The sequence below is a fragment of the Strix uralensis genome, chromosome 20 (assembly GCF_047716275.1).
Source record: "Strix uralensis isolate ZFMK-TIS-50842 chromosome 20, bStrUra1, whole genome shotgun sequence".
NCBI classification, from domain to species: Eukaryota; Metazoa; Chordata; class Aves; order Strigiformes; family Strigidae; genus Strix; species Strix uralensis.
Window position 1 is genome coordinate 7,751,800 of NC_133991.1, and position 16,941 is coordinate 7,768,740.

A 16,941-nucleotide genomic window follows, 5' to 3' on the forward strand; every position below is an offset into this window, starting at 1 on the left:
CTTAATTTTACTGCAAACTTCATGACATCATGAGTTCTCCAAATTCTCCGATTCTGTGTGAATGTGTTTGCACAATTATAGACAAAAGCCTAAAAACATGATAGGTGTGGCCAAAAGGGTTCAAAAACCAGAAGACAAAGAATATTTAAATTGTTATTTTGGATTCTAATTTATGCTTTGTAATGCCTAAAACTGTCAATACTGGTTTTGTTTGTTTCAAGGAAGCTTCAGTGAGAACACTAAACATGTCTTCTTCCCAAGCTCAGTCTTTCACAAATAAACGAGAATATTACAAAAAAATGGAGATGCACACCTCCCCTCGGACTCCTACGGTTTCTCTGTAAGTGCTATTCACTGTCTTGATACCTCTGATGATAGATGTGTTTGAGAGATGGCAGATTAAAAAGCACATATGCAGCGCTCGTATTTAGTTATGGCTCCCGCACACACACAATAATTCTGGGTCTATGACGTGAGTGAAAACCGAAACTGGGTTAATCTTACAAATTAAGATAAATTTTCCTTGTTGTTGCTCTCTGTTGAACCAGTGAAACAGAAATGGATGACTGGCTTTGACAGTGACCATCAGAACAAAGTCCCACTTTATAACTACCAGATGCCCTTAATATGATGCCGGTTTGTCTCATGCATGTGGCCACTCTCACTCCATCCCACCCGCACGCTGCCCTGTGTTACAGCTCTGTTGGTTGTTTTACAGGACGGCAAGACAGTCGCCTCTTCAGCTGATTTTACAAACACACTGCACCCATTCTGAATCCAGCAGTCATTGTTGAACTAACTTCAATGGCAAAGAGTTTAAAAACAACAGTTAATTCAGTTTGATTGCTTTGCCTTTACTTTGATACAATCGTTTTAAGCAGCTCCCCTGCAGAGTCCATGGCAAGAACAAGAAGAGCCGTTTTGACAGAACCGTTAACACAAACAGCCTGACTCAGTTCAGCTGATGTGCATTCCTCCCAACTGACTTTCTAAACAGTCACTCCCAGTGGCAGGACCTACATCTTCCTTTTAAGGGGAAAAAATGTTTTCACAGGAAAAATTAAGTGTTCAAAGCCTGCGCGTATCTCAGTGCTTTCAGTGACCAAGCTCTCCTTCAAAAACACGTTCTCATGGCACGCAAAACAGAAACTTCTCCCTCCTTAATATAAATTTGTTCTTACTTTTTCACACAGCCATTAGTTTTCTATCAATACCCTGGCAGACTTGGGTGAAACCTCCTATCTATCATACTATTTTTCACACAAGCCAACATGAAAAAGTGAATCGGTTTTCCAAAGCATTAGGATGACTAAATCTGAGAGATAAAAACATGGTTGAGAAAGAACAGGTAGAATTTACAGGTTGTAGACAAAGCCTTACAGCTCACATTGGTGGCTGATAGTTCCTACTCCTTCAAATTTCTTTTCCTGCATTTCTGAAAAGAGGCTTAGTGTTAGAAAGGGATTAAGACTGGAAAGCATATCATAACAAAAACTTCTTGTTCTATCGACACTAGATAAGGAAAGAGTGAACACTGGTGCTTTGCCTGCATGTTAGATGAAGGAAACAGGATTTCCCTCTGCTACTCCCTGAGCAAGATCCCAAGGAAATGTTTCTAATAATAGGAAATGACTATATAAGGCCAGATCAGCACTAAACTGTTTGCAGTCTGGAAAAGAAGAACACACAAGAGTACTGAGGAGGGACACAACTGGCAGAGCAGGGCTTTTCACACATAAGTATTCCCCGGAAGGCAGCATGCAGTAACCTAAGGTTCCCTCCCAGAGATGGACATTATTTAACCCGTGACTCTTCTCTCCTAAGCAGAGGGAGGCCTCTTCCACAGCCCAAAATAGAAAACTAAATGTACAAATTAGAGCTGCTGCGTTCCTTTTTCTATCATGCCCTTGCTTTTCTTCACAGCAGGAAAAACACAGAACAGACTTCTAAATTGACAAAACAGCGCCTGCAAAGCGAGGCTGAGCACATCTCTGATACGGAAAGGGCAGGAAAAGACACAGCCACGTCCTAAAGCATGACGTGGCCAGTGCTAATGCAGAAGGAAGGCTGACCGCTCCCCTTCCAGCCCTTCCCAGGCAGTAGATCCATGGAGCACAACAGCTTGCTGCTGCGTTTTGTGAACTGGACAGCGCTCTCTTACTCACTTTATTTTAAACTGTAAAGATGCTGGGCACCCATGGAAAGAGCCATTTAACTTAATTTTCAAAGTGTTCCCACGTAACTGTATGCCTTAATGTCTCACACGACAACAGTTTCGGCAGCAAACAGGTGCATGTAGCTACAACAAGCTGTGTATGTCTCAGGAAAACTGTCAGACTGACTTCTGTCTGGAGCTGTAACTGTAGCTCCAACGCACACTTCACTGTCACTTCAGCAGACACAAGACCTGCAAGCCCTTTAAAGACAAATTTTCCTCCTTCTTATACAAATGAAAGGGAAGTTCCTACAACAATGCTCACAAAGACCTTGTCTGGATAAACTGATATACCTGGAACGTTTCCCTGTGATCCCCATTGAAGGGTATCTTTCCATCTCTGCTTTCTCTTTGGATAAAGCCAGAAGCTCTCAGCTCCCAGGGCAGAGACGCTTGCTGAGCAAACACAGTCTGACACAGTCCCACAGCTGCCACGGAAATATAAATTCCTAGTCAGGTTTATCACCCAGAGTTTTTTCCTGACAGCAATAGATGTTTGTGACAAAATGTACAAATAATTTTGTATCTGTAGCCTGCTACATCCCATCTCCCTCCTGTCTACAAATACAGCCCCTGCAGGGCTGCACAGCTTCTAGCGGAACTTGAGGCCACATCCCAGCCAAGATTTTCTAATGCGTTAGCTGGTAAGACCTCCTTGAGCTGAAAATGGTCAGTTTGCCACAGCGAAGTTAGGCTGAGAGCCATAAAAAAAGCAAGCTAGGCTGCCCTTATGAAAGACTCATTGATGAGACAGGCAGAGTTTTGACAGCAGAAGCACTCCTCTACAGCACAGCATCAGGAGCTTCACCGTCCCGATGAGAACACGGCTGACGTTTACAGGTCCCTGTACTGTTCCAGAGGATTGCTCCAGTGTAACCAGGCTCTCAGGTATGTTCTTCACCAGTTGCTCGTACCGTGCCCTTGTCCCCATACTACCTAGCCAGAAAAGGGTGTGCACTCAAGGGTGTGTTAAGCTTTCCAGGGCATACAGCAGTTCTGTCCCAAGAGGATGTTTCATATTTGACTTATCTTTAGGGACATCTTGATTTCTGAAGGTTTTTAAACTGACATTTTTGTCCAGTTAAATACTTCACATTCTCACCTGCACAGCAAAGGGGAAAACAAGTGCAGGCAACAGGCAGAGTTTTTTTCAGAACCAGCAAACATAAGAAACAGAAAACCAACTACAAGAAAGCATTTATGTTAAATACCTTTATGCCTCTTTTCTCATGTAATAACAGCTCCATAACAATTATAAAGCAATTCAGAAAGACAGCCTGTGCTGATATTGCTTGTGCTCAGTGATATCTGAAAGGTAACTAATTTTGCAAAAAACCAATGTTTTGGGAACTAGCTCCCTGTGCATTTAAGTCAGTATGAAGTTTCAACTTTAAGCCTGGACCCTAACACTGTTTGTCTTCTCTAGTTATTTTTCATGCCAAGTCAAAGGATGCAGTAAGTTGTTTGTTCAGTTTCAAAAAGTCTGTTCCAGGAGAAATAAGGTATTTGTCTTGGCTCTAAAAAGTGAGACGAGTCACAGGTATGAGACTAGGAGTCTGGAAGCAGAGATCAACCATCCCTACTAATGTTATACTGATAGGATCTCAAGTTTCCACCATGCCACCAGTGATGACCGTAAAATTCTTCTCGAAATACAGGAATTTTCTGTTCAGAACTGCTGACACCAAAACAGTAAGTTTAAGCTACTTTATTTTCTTTAGCGGGTTAAATCTGAAACCTAGGGAAGGCTATCAGAATTACATTATTCTTAGTTGTGTCAACACATATCATTTTATGAAAATCCAAGTAACAGATTTATCTACTATATGAGACTGCTTTATAAGAAACAACTAAACTTGACTGCCTTGTCCTATGGTCTTTTTTCTTTTAATTGACAACTTTCATCAATTCAATTTTGCATTAAAATAAACCACAGCCAAACTCAGACCATTTGGTATTGTGAAAAACAGTTTAAAAAGGAAATACCTCCCTCCAAAATAGCCAAATCATTTCTTTTAGTTAATGTGAAGCTTTTCCTTTTCATAAAGTCTGAATAAAGCTATTGTTGAACTCCCAGTTTGCTGTCAAAACCATGAACTTTCCCGCTACGGAGCGGATTGGAGCACAGGTAATATCCAGATTGTATTAGTATATTCAAGCTTCCAGTGTCAGAAAAATAAAGGCCAAATGGTTAAAACTTTCCTGAAAAGCACAGGAGAGAGGATCACATATGGAATATATTTCCTGAAATTCTGGGGGCTTTTTATAAAATAACTCATACATGAGTGATGCCCCAACAACTATTACTACTGCCCACTCCTGTTAGGGTAATAACAAAATGCCCAGTATGGAAATTTTAGAGTAGCATAAAGATGTATACATCAGTGTAATTTGTACCCCAAATTTAGGGAAATGCTGCTATGAGCAACATTTCATATTGGTACAATGGCATCTGTCACAGGTTTGTTCCATGTAACGTCTATAGGTTCCTTAAGGAAAAAAAACCCAACAAGCCAATCTGCAAGTATTCTTGCGACATTTCATTCTGATGCCAGAAGCGGGTGATACCTGGGAGAAACGAGTTCTTTCCTTATTTTCCTTCTGGGTGTGACTCTCTTTTAATGCAAAGTTAGCAATGCTGTAAGCAAGCTACAAACTACCAAGTGGAGCCAAGTTCTGTGAGCCCAGAAAAAGGGCACATTCAATGCTTTAGACATTCAAACAAGTGGAGTAGTTTTTAATTTGATGATTTATAAGCATAGAGTTTACAGGCACAATTTGTACCTCCACCACTTTTTTTAGTTCTGTCCCAAACTGACTTTGCTGGCCTAAGGCAGGCAGTTATTTTGAGACAGTGAAAAGTTATAAATAAGTTCTAATAAAACTTGTTAGGAACACATATGGTACTGAAGTTCTTTCAAACCCTTCTTTGTAAGGGAACAAAGAGCATTTTACATTTATTGTGATGGCATAAGTCCCCTATGAAAAGTTTAAGGAAAGAGTTTCAACAACAGTCTGGAGTAAAACTAGATCATGAACCCAAAATAAGAATATCCAATGATCTGTAGAAATTCCAGATTATGCTAAAAGAAATGGCCTAAGCAGTTTCCAAAAGCAGATGAAAGAAAAGTAGACACACAGTGCAGACTGGCTATCTGGCAGGGTGTCAGACTTGAGGCCTGGCAACCAAGAGGAGCACGTGGGCAGATGATATTGCAGCTGGCTTATGTCTGAACTGCTTCCCTTTACCCTGCCTAATCTGTTGCTTCTGTAAAGGAGGGTAAAAGCCACCAGATGAAGGGTATTGTCTGAGGTAATCTCCTTCTGACCAGTCTGACAGCACCCCAAAGATTCCACAGTGAACAAAGTCTTTAATGTTTTTGTGAATTGCAAACATTTTTATCCTAAAAGAGATACATCCTCAGTTAACAGTAAACAGGGAATAATGAGTTGCCATCATGCTGGCAAAAGTATTCCAGGATGCCTGGAAAATACAGACATTTCAAAAGGACATCCCACATCCACTGGCATTAGCTTGCACTCATCACATGATACAGAATATTGTTTTCTAACATTTTAAAAATTGATACTCCTACTGAATCAAGACTACATTAAATCAAGATTTTTTTAAAGTAAAAGCAGTAGTAATCACATTGATGCTAAAAAAAAAAAGTAAAAAAAAAAATTCATTGGCTTGCAACTTAGTAATCACCCTTTGAAGTGTAAGGAATATCTTGTCTCCAAGACATGGTTTCAAGTCCCTGCCCACTCAGGAGAACTACACTGTCCTGCTCACAGCATTTGCAAGATTTCCTGCAATATCAGGGACATAGATTTAATCAAAAACAAAGACAAAATACACACTAAAGAATAATCGAGGAGCCCATTCCTTTGTGGTTCTCAGGAATGCATGTTCCACATCTGGATAAACATGGGCCTATGCAGTGAATGGAAACATTCATTCCCCAGCTGTGGCTAGGTCCAAATCCTTTCTCTCTCTCCAATTTACTTATAGTCCTACACTGGGTGGTTGAAAAACTGCATAAATCCTGCTGAGGCAGACAAAATAGGTAGTCACATGCAGGCCCAGCAATCTTCCTACTGACCCTTTACATCTACCACATAAACAAAAACTTCTTCTGGGCTGTGATGGCCAATTCAAATGAGAGATCCTGAAGGAATTCCTACAGCTCCTGTTACTTGGGTATAATAGTTGTGACATTACCAGAAATATCAAATGTCCCACAGCATTCTGTCCTCCATCAGATGAGGACCAGCACCCCTAAGAATAAGAGACAGGAAAGGGGAATCATCCACTTGTGCTGATGCAGATAATGAGCACATCCTCAAAAAAATGAAAGGTAACCTTCTGCCTTGAGGCCACCAGTGTGTAGATGGGAGCCCTTTGCACATAAGGCCAAATCCTGCTAGAAGTGCACGGATTTGGAGATCTCATGGAAGTCAGATCGCTTTCATTCTGACGCTGTCTGAGCAAACCCTACTGTCCATGGCAGCCAGGATGATGACACAAACTGTCAGAAGGCTCATCCCACTGGGAGGTAAACACTTACTTTCTTCTGATTCGACAGGCATAGCTTCTCTAGGTCACCTTGGGGAAAGTGAGAGATCCAAGGCCACACGGGAATCTGAGCTCTAACCTGAAAGAAGGGTCCAGGAGCGTCAAGAATAGGTATCTCCCATAGCAAATCAGTACATGTTATCAATGACTATAATGTAAGAAATACATACAAAATGCAGGCAGCAGCTTTGGTTCCTTTGCTTAAATTTTCTGTTCTAACAGCTCTCAGATATTGCCAGGGCAGCATCATTTGCTATTGTAGCAACATGAGCCCGGCCATAGCCACTCTACAATACGAGGAGACTGCAAAAAGATAAGAGCTGACACTGTACACAGCAAGCCCTAGATTTATCCTGCTTCACTGCTGTCAGTGGGAGCTCTGCCATCAGCTTCAGTTGTGTTGGGAATACACCCATGGCAGGAAAAAAGGTTAAGCTCTTTTAAATTACCTAAAGAAAAAGAAAAGCATCAAAACTTGAGGGTTTGTTTCAGTAGTTATTGTTTGTATGGCTGAACTGGAAAAACAGAGGAACACAGGGAAGCTCATCACTGTAAATTATTGATCCACTGCTTTCTAGACATTGAAACTGGTAATTAAACAAATGGTAAAAAGATACTTCATCAATTATAGAGGTGTCACTTTAAATTACACTTGCTCCAGGATGAATAAAACACAAGAGGTTAAATGCTGTGGGTACTTCTCTATGCCAGCTTCTTCTTCAAAATCCTTACTACAACACTGATTCTAATTCTCTTATATCACCACTTGAGAGAGATAAGGAGAACAGAGTATTTGTTTCACCGATCTTTTTCACACAATGTCCAGAAAGCGCAGTCCTGTGGTCAGGAGAGAAGATTTGGAACTGAGACTAGTGGGATCCCTTCGCTGCTCAACAGGATTAGTTATATGGCCATAAGTCAAGGCCACAGCCGCTGTGAAAACAGCCCTCCCTCAAAAGCCAGATCCCCCCCCACCCCCCCAAAAGCTTTGTCTACTAACAGTCAGTTGTGAAATCTGTGAAGTACTGGGCAGACATTTGATACTTGTAGGTCTTATGGTTTTTAGAATAATACATACATGTACACACCCTCCACAACCTGAAATAACACTGGCAAGCTGCTTCTGAAGCAATATGATGATGACATCAAAGATACCCTTTTAAGCAGAAATCATGACACAACCATAATGACTACTCAAATTTGATTTATGATAAATTTTTATATCAGGCTGCATGCCTTACCGCATCAAGCTTAAAGTTATCTCAATTTCAACATGTTAAATATTATATGAATGTAAAAATATACTTGCTCCAATACTCGTTTTGAAATAAAAACAACATCCAAAGACGACCTTGGCCGTCTTGCAATTACTGGCACAGATACTCTCTAGAACCATTGTTACATCTCTCAAACAGGTTTCATTCCAGGAAAGCATTTACTGAAGGCTGAGTTCATCAACTGATTAAGATAGGTCAGGGAGTACAAATACTGTAAGTGAAAGGCTGCATATGTAGCATAGGCAAACAGCTTAAAAGCACATGCAAAAAAACCCTAACAGGTGGACACAGTTTGCATCCTTCACTAAGCAGAAGCAGCAGTGAAGCATAATGCTAGGAGGCAAGATCAGAGAAACAGAAGTTGCTGGTGAAGCCAGAACGATCTTAGAAGTCAAACAACTTGTGCTTGCCATGGTGAAGTGGCAAGAAGTGAAGGATGGGAGTTCAGTTCAGAGAGGAAAGAGAGGCCAAGGTGATGAACTGCAGGAATACGCTGTGGAAGCTGGAGATGAACATATCATCAGCTGATGGAAGTAGTCAAAGAGGAAGATGAAGGCTGGACAGGAGAAGTTTTGTGAAGGAAAGAACACCAGAACACCTTGGTAGGGGGTTAAAAGAATCAAAAGGCTGAGCTGACGCTCCCTAAATAATGATGCTGAAGCGCAAGGAGAGCAAGCTCTCCTATGGGCCTGATGCCAATCGCTCTATGAAGTTTTCCTTGCCTGTTCTAAGGAGAGTTACACAACATAAGGCTCTACTCATAAGTGCCTGATGGCGTCCTGTGCATACAACAGCTCCTACCAGCAGAACAGTATTTGTGGGAAATGTTAGGAAGAGTGTCTAAGAGAGATAAAGCCTTTGAGTTGCAGACGAAGCTGCCAGCCCTCATTTCCAGCTTGTCAGAGCAAGTCCTTCTTGAAGTCAGCAGCCTGGAATGAAGAGAATCTGGCATTTGTGCATGTATGTATGGTTCAGACAGTCAGGGCGGAGTGGCTGACTTTAATCATACTTTCCACAATGGGGGGGGTGGGGGAGTGGCAAAGTACAGTGAGTGATGGGCGTTATCTGCTATATATTCACAAATTCCTCTTCTTTGACTCTGTATTTCAAGCCTGACCTCCTTTCCTGCTTCCACTAGGGCCTGGAGGAGGAGGGGAAGGGCGAGCATGCAGAACTGGAATTTGAGAGTCCTTCACATTCTTGGGATTCCTGGTATTCCTGGTGTCCGTGACAGGCCGCACAAAGGCAGCACACACTTGTCTGGTGAGCTGACAAATTCCACATTCTGGAGAATTACGGGAACAGCTGACAGGACACAGGAGTAGCTACATGCAGGTACTGCCCTTCCCTGCGAAGCTGAACCCCACTATTCCAAAATTCACTAATCCAAGCGCTAAACCCATTACTGCCTCTGCTGCTCCAGCTTACCTGCTGGGTCATAACCTTTGTGTTTAGTATACACATTTTAAAGTTGTTTCTTTAATTGTCTTTTGCCAGAATATCTCTTTTCTGGGGGGAAAAAAATACATCAATAGAACATCTAAAAATATGGGCCTGCACTAGCAACTGTCAAGCTTTTTTAGCTTGTTATGAAGCCTCTCTAACAAGAGTGCTAGTATGGTATCAAAAAGGAGTAAAGCTCCAAAATAGTTTAATCCAGCTGCCCACTACAGTGTTAGCAACAATACTCTAAAGAATTCCAGTTCAAACCACTTTTGGTTGCCTTCTACCCTCACAATGAGGCTACAGTCCACTAAATCACATGGAGCTTCAATTCCATCTGGAAATAGTCTCTTGAAGTTTCTACTGCAGGATGACATTCCTAAATTTTGTTTACTTGGGTGCCACTACTGGTGGTGACAGCAATAGCAGCTACAAATTGCAGGAACCTGCATGTGTGCCCAGAAAGGGCACATGTCCAAATCCAACCTCTTGCACGAAAGGTTTTGGCAGCAAAGTTAATTCCTTCTCTCTTGCCCTTCCTGCCTGTGTCGATCACAACGAGATGCTCAGATATCACAACACAGTAACCCTGTCCTACTACCTCACACATATACCTTGCTAAAGAGTCCCACAGGGCCCAAAAGTCCTTTAAACCTTTAGACCTGTTTAAGAGCAGTGCAAAAGTGGGCATCCCTGCATCCTCGGCTGGGCAGGGTGTCCTCCCTCCAGGCCCCCATTGCGCTGGCTCTCCCAACCCCCTTACACAACGGCAACGCTCTGGGAAGCGGCAGAGGTGTATCTGCGCCAGAGAGAGCAAAACACCCCAGACATCAGTGCCCAACTGGACCCCTCTGACTTGGGCTACGCTTCCCACTTTGAAGCCCGGCCGCTCTGCGTGCTGCTTAGGCAACAAGCAGAACAGACACCAGCCTCTCTTGGCTCGGTGTCTCAGCACGTCTACCCTGGCTGTCTGCGCCGGGATGTATCAGTGCCTCTCTGTTCCTGACCTGATACCATGTTAATGGGCAACAGCAATGCAGGCACTCCATGGGCAGATGGTTACTGTACTGCTTAGGAGCTATAAGAGGTATTACAGCTTTGGAGTCCCCATTATGAGAAGTGGAGTGGAGATAGTGTGTTCTCTTTGTAAATCTTAATAGAGTGAACATTTAGGAGACAACTAATTACCATTTATGTTCCAAACAGCTGGCTTAGCTCCACATCCACAGACTGGGAGGCTTTAGTGCCAATCAGCCCACACACCAGGGCACAGAAGTCCCCCAGTATGACTGCAGAACCTTCTAGCAAACTCAAACTTCTCCTCATTACCACTGACTTCAAGGATCAAAAACCAGGAGCATAAGAAGAGAACGGTTACACAAGCCATCATTCTCACAGCATTACATTACAGACATTTCTCCATGGAGAAAAGAGCACAGAAAGTGTATTCCAAGGTGCCAGAGTGCAGCCCCAGGCTGCTGTAAGTTGACCTAGACAGCTGACATTACTGTTATGCAGCCCATCCTCTGTCCCTAGCTGTGCTTGTCCTGGCCCTTTCCCTCCTCTGTACTGGGACTCAGATGTGCTCAGCTCTGTGATGAGACAGTTCAGGGAACTAAACAAACAGAACCTTTCTTTCGTTTTGTTTGTTTGTTTGTTTTTTCTTCATCATTGTTCTCCAAACTTTGTTTCAATTGATTCACCAAAGGGTCAAATGGATGCTAGTGCAAGTACAAGGCAGGGAGTGGAGAACTACAACAAAACCAATTTAAGTAGAACTTCATGTCAGTATAAGCTTATCTTGGATACTGGGGGAATACATCCTCCCAGCAGACAATTAAGAAAGAGCATTTCATTTAGAGTGATGTGGATGAAGCTCTAAGACTCTCTGGATGCTTTCTTCATCCCCTATCCTTTACACATACACGTACCTCCAATGTTTAAAGCCTTGAGAAGCGATGCACACGTATTATCACCACCAGCACCCTCCAGGACAAGCCCAGGAAGACACTAGAGGCTGCAGACTGTCAGCTGTAGTGTTCCATGATCAGGAAATTGGCCTGACACATGTGGGTATATATGTCACACCAGATTTGCCAGCAGAAAAATGAATAATACACTGGTCTGCTATACAGCAAGATTGGGAACAATTGACATTTTTTGGCAGGTGCCTTAGAAATGAGAGCTGGTGCTGCTGGACTCTGATTGCAAGCACACAGGAAGGCAGGAGGGGGGAAGCTCACTTCACACACTCATCACTGTGCCAGTTACTGACCCAAATGAACCTTCCCATTCTCTATCAATCCGCAAATCTCAATCCAGCCCACACTAAACACTGATTGATTTTCTACTCTAATGAGCACTGTGTCACATTTGTGTTGACTAACCATCAGTTCAGATAAGTGGTTTGCAATTAAGATAATTTGGTTTGAGGCCAGTGAAAGTATGGCCTGAAAAGCACTTCAGAGAGTTCAGCACAATGCTAGAGATTAACCAGAGAAATTCACTGCTAAAAACAGAAGGCCAGGTACCAAGCTGACAGCTCCTTTTAGTACTTTATACCAGAATTTACCTTTCTAGCCTATCCAAAATAAAGAGCAAGATTTGTCACAACAAAACTTTTCCTCAGAAAGCAATAGTTTGCTTGTACAATGCACTGAAAAGATTTCTTTCCAGACACATGCACTCCACCTGCAGCAACACCGATTTTCTTCCACTTCCCATTTCCACTCAGGCAGCAATTCTTTTCACGGAGGCTACCTAATTCTGATAGCAGACAATTAGTATTTCAGTCAAAAATGCATTTGATGACAAACAGCCGACTTAACTGAAGCCTCTAGAAAAAAGTAAACAGTTACGTGAGTGCAACTTTTGAGTTCCATGGACTTCAGCCCGGACATAGTCCACATTCTCATCCTACACAGAGTCACTTTGAGGAATTTTCCTCCCATTGCAAGCTGAGCTGAGAAAGTGGTTTGGATCGCAGAAGTTGCCAGGTAATTCAAGGCTTAAGGTTGGAAGGAACTCCCCATGTCCCCACCCAGATACGGAATCACCACAGAACAAACAGACACCTGGCAACCGGCCAGGTTTCAGTTTAAAGAGGGAGAGATCAAACACCCCCTTCCGCTCTGCAAGTTTTTTGCATACAGAGCTCCACGTCTCTTGCAACGTTTCCTCTTCACATGGTGCCCTCATGGCCAGGCTGCCAGAGCAGCACAGAAACCTTCACTCCCAACACTCACCAGGCTCTTGGCACCAGACACCCCCTGCTCTGGTAGCTCTTTCTGACGCAGCAGAGGAAGGTTTCAAGGTGGTCACTGTCTACAGCAATCTCCAGGAACAGCAGCTCATCTTTGACTCTTTTTTTCTTTTTTTTGTTTTGCTCTCCTTTATACTTCTTCCTTGTATCAGGACACAATTATCTCAAATCAGATTAGTTTATACTTCAGATAAATAATGTCTGAAAGCTTTACCCAAATATATAAATGGCCCATAACCATTAATCCATGTAGTCTTTAATTATATCAGGCAAAAACAAAAGATACTGTGTTCGTATCATTTTGTCATCATGTTTTTCTTAAATGTTCTAGGGACTCTAACACACTTGTTTTAGAAATACCTCATAAAAATGCATAAATTATCCCTTCTATTATCCCAAAATGCTTCTAGCTTTCTCTAATCCCTGCACAAGCAGTCATGAGAGCACTGTTCCTTCTATGAATTGAGGAGTCATCTTCTTAGTGATCTTAAAGAACAGTATTTTAAGGCAGCTGACATCTAACTGACAGACAGTGCTACTGCTCATCTGTACTTCTGTAACAACCAAGATTTCAAACAATTTAAAGAAATGCTTCCTGCTGGAAACGAAAACTGTCAGCACCAACTGAAATAATAAGAGAGCCAAAATACAGGCATTTGTCCCTAAGTTACTGCATGAGGCTGAGCTTTAATTTTCTGCAGCTCTGCTAAATAGTCTGTGGATCCACTACTTCAGGAGGCTGCAGATACAAAAAGGAGAGTGAAGTAAGATTGGCTGGATCTATGATACAGGCTTATTTTGGCCTCCCAACCTTTTCTGCCTCCCACACCTTTTTATCCTCCTCAAACTTTTCCAGCTGACCTCCCACACCACTTTGGCCTCCCACTCTTTTTCGGTCTCTGCTTTTCTTACTGGTCTTCCACCCCTTTTCAGCCTCTACTGTTCTTTCTGGCTTCCTGCCCCTTTCCAGCCTCCACTTTTCTTTCTGGCCTCCCACATGCTTTTGGCCTCTAGTTTTCTTTCAGACTCCCACCCCTTCAGCCAGCATAAAATATTCAAATCCCCTTGAGGTTATGAATATGTAAATCCACCATCCAACCTTGGTATGTGCATCCATACTTTGACTTCTCCTTCTACACCCTAACTGACCAGGAACAAGCTAGCTTCCTCCCAGATATCCTGCAGTCACAACAGCATGATTTTATGCCCAAGGAAACATGCTGGCGCTCTCTGTAACTCCAAATCCTGCTAGGCTCTCATAGCACTGTACAGTTAATTGTGTTAATGGAGATACAGAAGTAAAACATGAGAAATTCTGAGGTGGCAAAAATCAGTTTCAGAGCAATGTTTTCTAAGGTTTAGGGGTGATGCAAACCACCACCATGCTTGTTTAAGCAAATAATAAATTTCCAGACAGAAGATCAGCAAGATTGAAGTTAAAAATCATCTGCATTCCAACAGAGTGCTATGATCAGGCACACAAAAACACACTCTGTACTTCTCTGCAGAACTTGCTTTTGACCCCATCTCCCAACTTTAAGAGCAACAAATCCATGCACAAATAAAACGGGGATTTTGGAAGTCACATCTTTTGTATTTGCGCTCATTTTCATGAGACCTTAAGCTTTTCTTTCTATTCTTAATCAAAATTGTGGCCAAAAAACCTTGTGACTTTAGGAGAAATCAAAACCATACATTTTGAATACACTATTCAAAATGCAGTGTTGGGTTTATTTGAGAAATGTGATAGGTACTTTTGTCTGTTGTTTTTGGAAAGGTGCAACAGATATAAAAGCAGGTCTTCATTATACATTACTATGCTTTTCCAGTAATCATATTGCTCTGAATCTTCTCTTCCAAGCTGCAATGTTTTTTTAATGATGTAGTACGCTTAGTAGCTCTAAAGGAAAAAGGAAGAGAACTGACCACAAAATTCAGAAATGCATAAACTCAAAAGGAAGATCTGAAAACACCTTCAAAAGTTACATTTTAACAGTCCAAACATTCTTCCCACACTGTCCCTTCACACGTGAGTCAGGCACGCTTAGCTGCCCCCACTTCATTCCCACATGGACAAACCAAGGGAGAAACCCTGTTATATTGCATTGTGTGCACTTGGCCTTGTTTGTTCAGTACACCAAAAAACCACCAGGTATACAAACCCTTGTTGTTATTATAATCTTAATAAGATGTAATGGGTGGGTAGGAAAGCTACCTGTAACATCTGTGAGAAAATAATGTACTAACACAAAACAGCAGATAAACAGTCAAGAAAAGGTGGAAAACTGCTTGCAACTGAACTCCAGTGCTCACATAAAATAAGGCAAAAGAAACATCTCTTTTGCTGTCTAAGTTCCAATCCTGTCCGAGAGAGAATTTCTGGCTTCCTGGTGCAGAGGTGTGGCTTTCCCTCCCAAGATGCAGAAGAGGCAATTCTGAACAGACTCCAAAAATCCTAAGAGTTTAAGACAACCTGTTACTTGAAACAACAACATGTGTGGACAAAGAACATGGCGCTCTGGTCTCTAATTTGGAAGGTTCAATAAAACTCTAGAAAAACCCCAATAATTTTGCGCAAGAATCTTCCCTCTTCTCAAAACTGCACCATTGGACACATCAGCCTTTGCTGTAGATCAAAACCTGGATTGCAGAAATACTACTTACAATGCAACGTTGTGTAGTGTTGCAAATATGTATCAGTTTTTGTTTTTTAAAAATGTTGATTATAGTGTGCTGTCTTGTAAAGTGTGGAACTGCATATTTTAGTTATTAAAGCTAGCAAACAAGTCTGGCTGTTGAAAGTCATTTCCCTGAGTAAACAATGACTCAGTGTGGACTGTATAATGTAGAAGTTATTAGTTACTGTTAAAAAACCCAACTCACAGCACTATACAAAGACATACTTCAGAATGGAAAATAGTTTTCCTCCTACTTCTATGGTTCCAGTTAGAGTGTTTCAGTGGAATTTTATTTTCTAAAAAGCTAAACAGATCACTATCTCCTTATTATATAACTGGACATTGGCTCAGCTGGACCCTTCAGCCACGAACAATGAGCACAGCGAGAGAGACGAGTTTACCCTCTTTACTGTTCTGTTTGTCATTACGACTCTGAAGTAAAGATGATTCTTTCTTGGACAGGAATATCCCATCTAGAGCACGCAACAGGTGGTAATGAAAACAGACGAGACAACCATAAAATATTAAGTATATGGTAATGAAGAAAAAAAGCAACTGTAAGCTCACCAAAATCCTCCGAGAAACATTCGTCTCTAGTTGAATTACAGCTCCTTCAATAATCCTCCTCTTCATTAGTAAAACAGTCAAATACACCTGGTGATTGTCAGCTGGCATAAGGCATCACAGCTCACTCTAACTAATGAAATGCAGCCTCAGCTGCTAAGACACAAAGGTTTCCCTGATGCCTTAAAACCACCACAAAGGCTCTCCAGCTATAAGTATGCACTGTCTCAAACATTAGAACCACATCTCTATTTTACCTTTTGTAAGGGTGAAATCTCCGGTCAGATATAAGAACACTGCAAGGAAATACAGAGTCAAATATCCATGGTAAACTTTTTGTAGTAAAGTGCCTCCAAAAGAAATTACTGAAGCAGTGATTTTAGAAAGCTCTTTTACTGGGAAAGAAAAAAATCATCTGTTAGGACAGCGTGGATGATTTTTTTTTTTCTGTCATTCATAGACTATCCATTTCCTGGCAAAAATCAGAACACATTTTGACATAACATTCTTTGCCACCAACAATGACACTGCCCAGTTGGTAACAAAACTTCCCAATAACTGCAGGCTGCCATATCTTCCAGCTCCAGGACCTTACTGCCTAGAAGGCAAACACTGTAGCATTCCAAAGGTACTGCCAAATGCTAAAAATTATGTCCATTTATATCAGCTGCTGAACTGAATTACAGGAAGGGCGGTGGCCAAACTGGACCAAGGTCAACGTACCGGTTAAAGGGCTGCAAGTGTCCCAATGAAGAACAGCTAGCTGGTCATTCACATGTGGCCAAGTGCTTTCCTAAAGAAAAAAGCAGCCAGGGAGAGCTATCCATGCATGCATGAACGTCACAGGAGTTCTAAATACCAAACTTTATCGCCTTCCCGTACAGGGATTTAATATAGGACAGACTATACTGAAAGTATATATT

The 16,941-nt window shown here is 41.9% G+C and overlaps 1 protein-coding gene and 1 long non-coding RNA gene across 4 annotated transcripts in view; one reads left to right on the forward strand and one right to left on the reverse strand.

Moving 5' to 3' along the window:
* The window catches only part of MYO1C (myosin IC), a 58,437-nt gene that overhangs the window by 36,130 nt on the left and 5,366 nt on the right, over positions 1-16,941 (reverse strand). The gene's annotated exons all lie outside the window — the stretch shown is intronic.
* On the forward strand, positions 9,017-15,563 carry LOC141952668 (uncharacterized). Its single transcript, XR_012631683.1, has 2 exons — positions 9,017-9,406; positions 10,721-15,563. It is a non-coding gene; the product is annotated as an uncharacterized LOC141952668 (long non-coding RNA).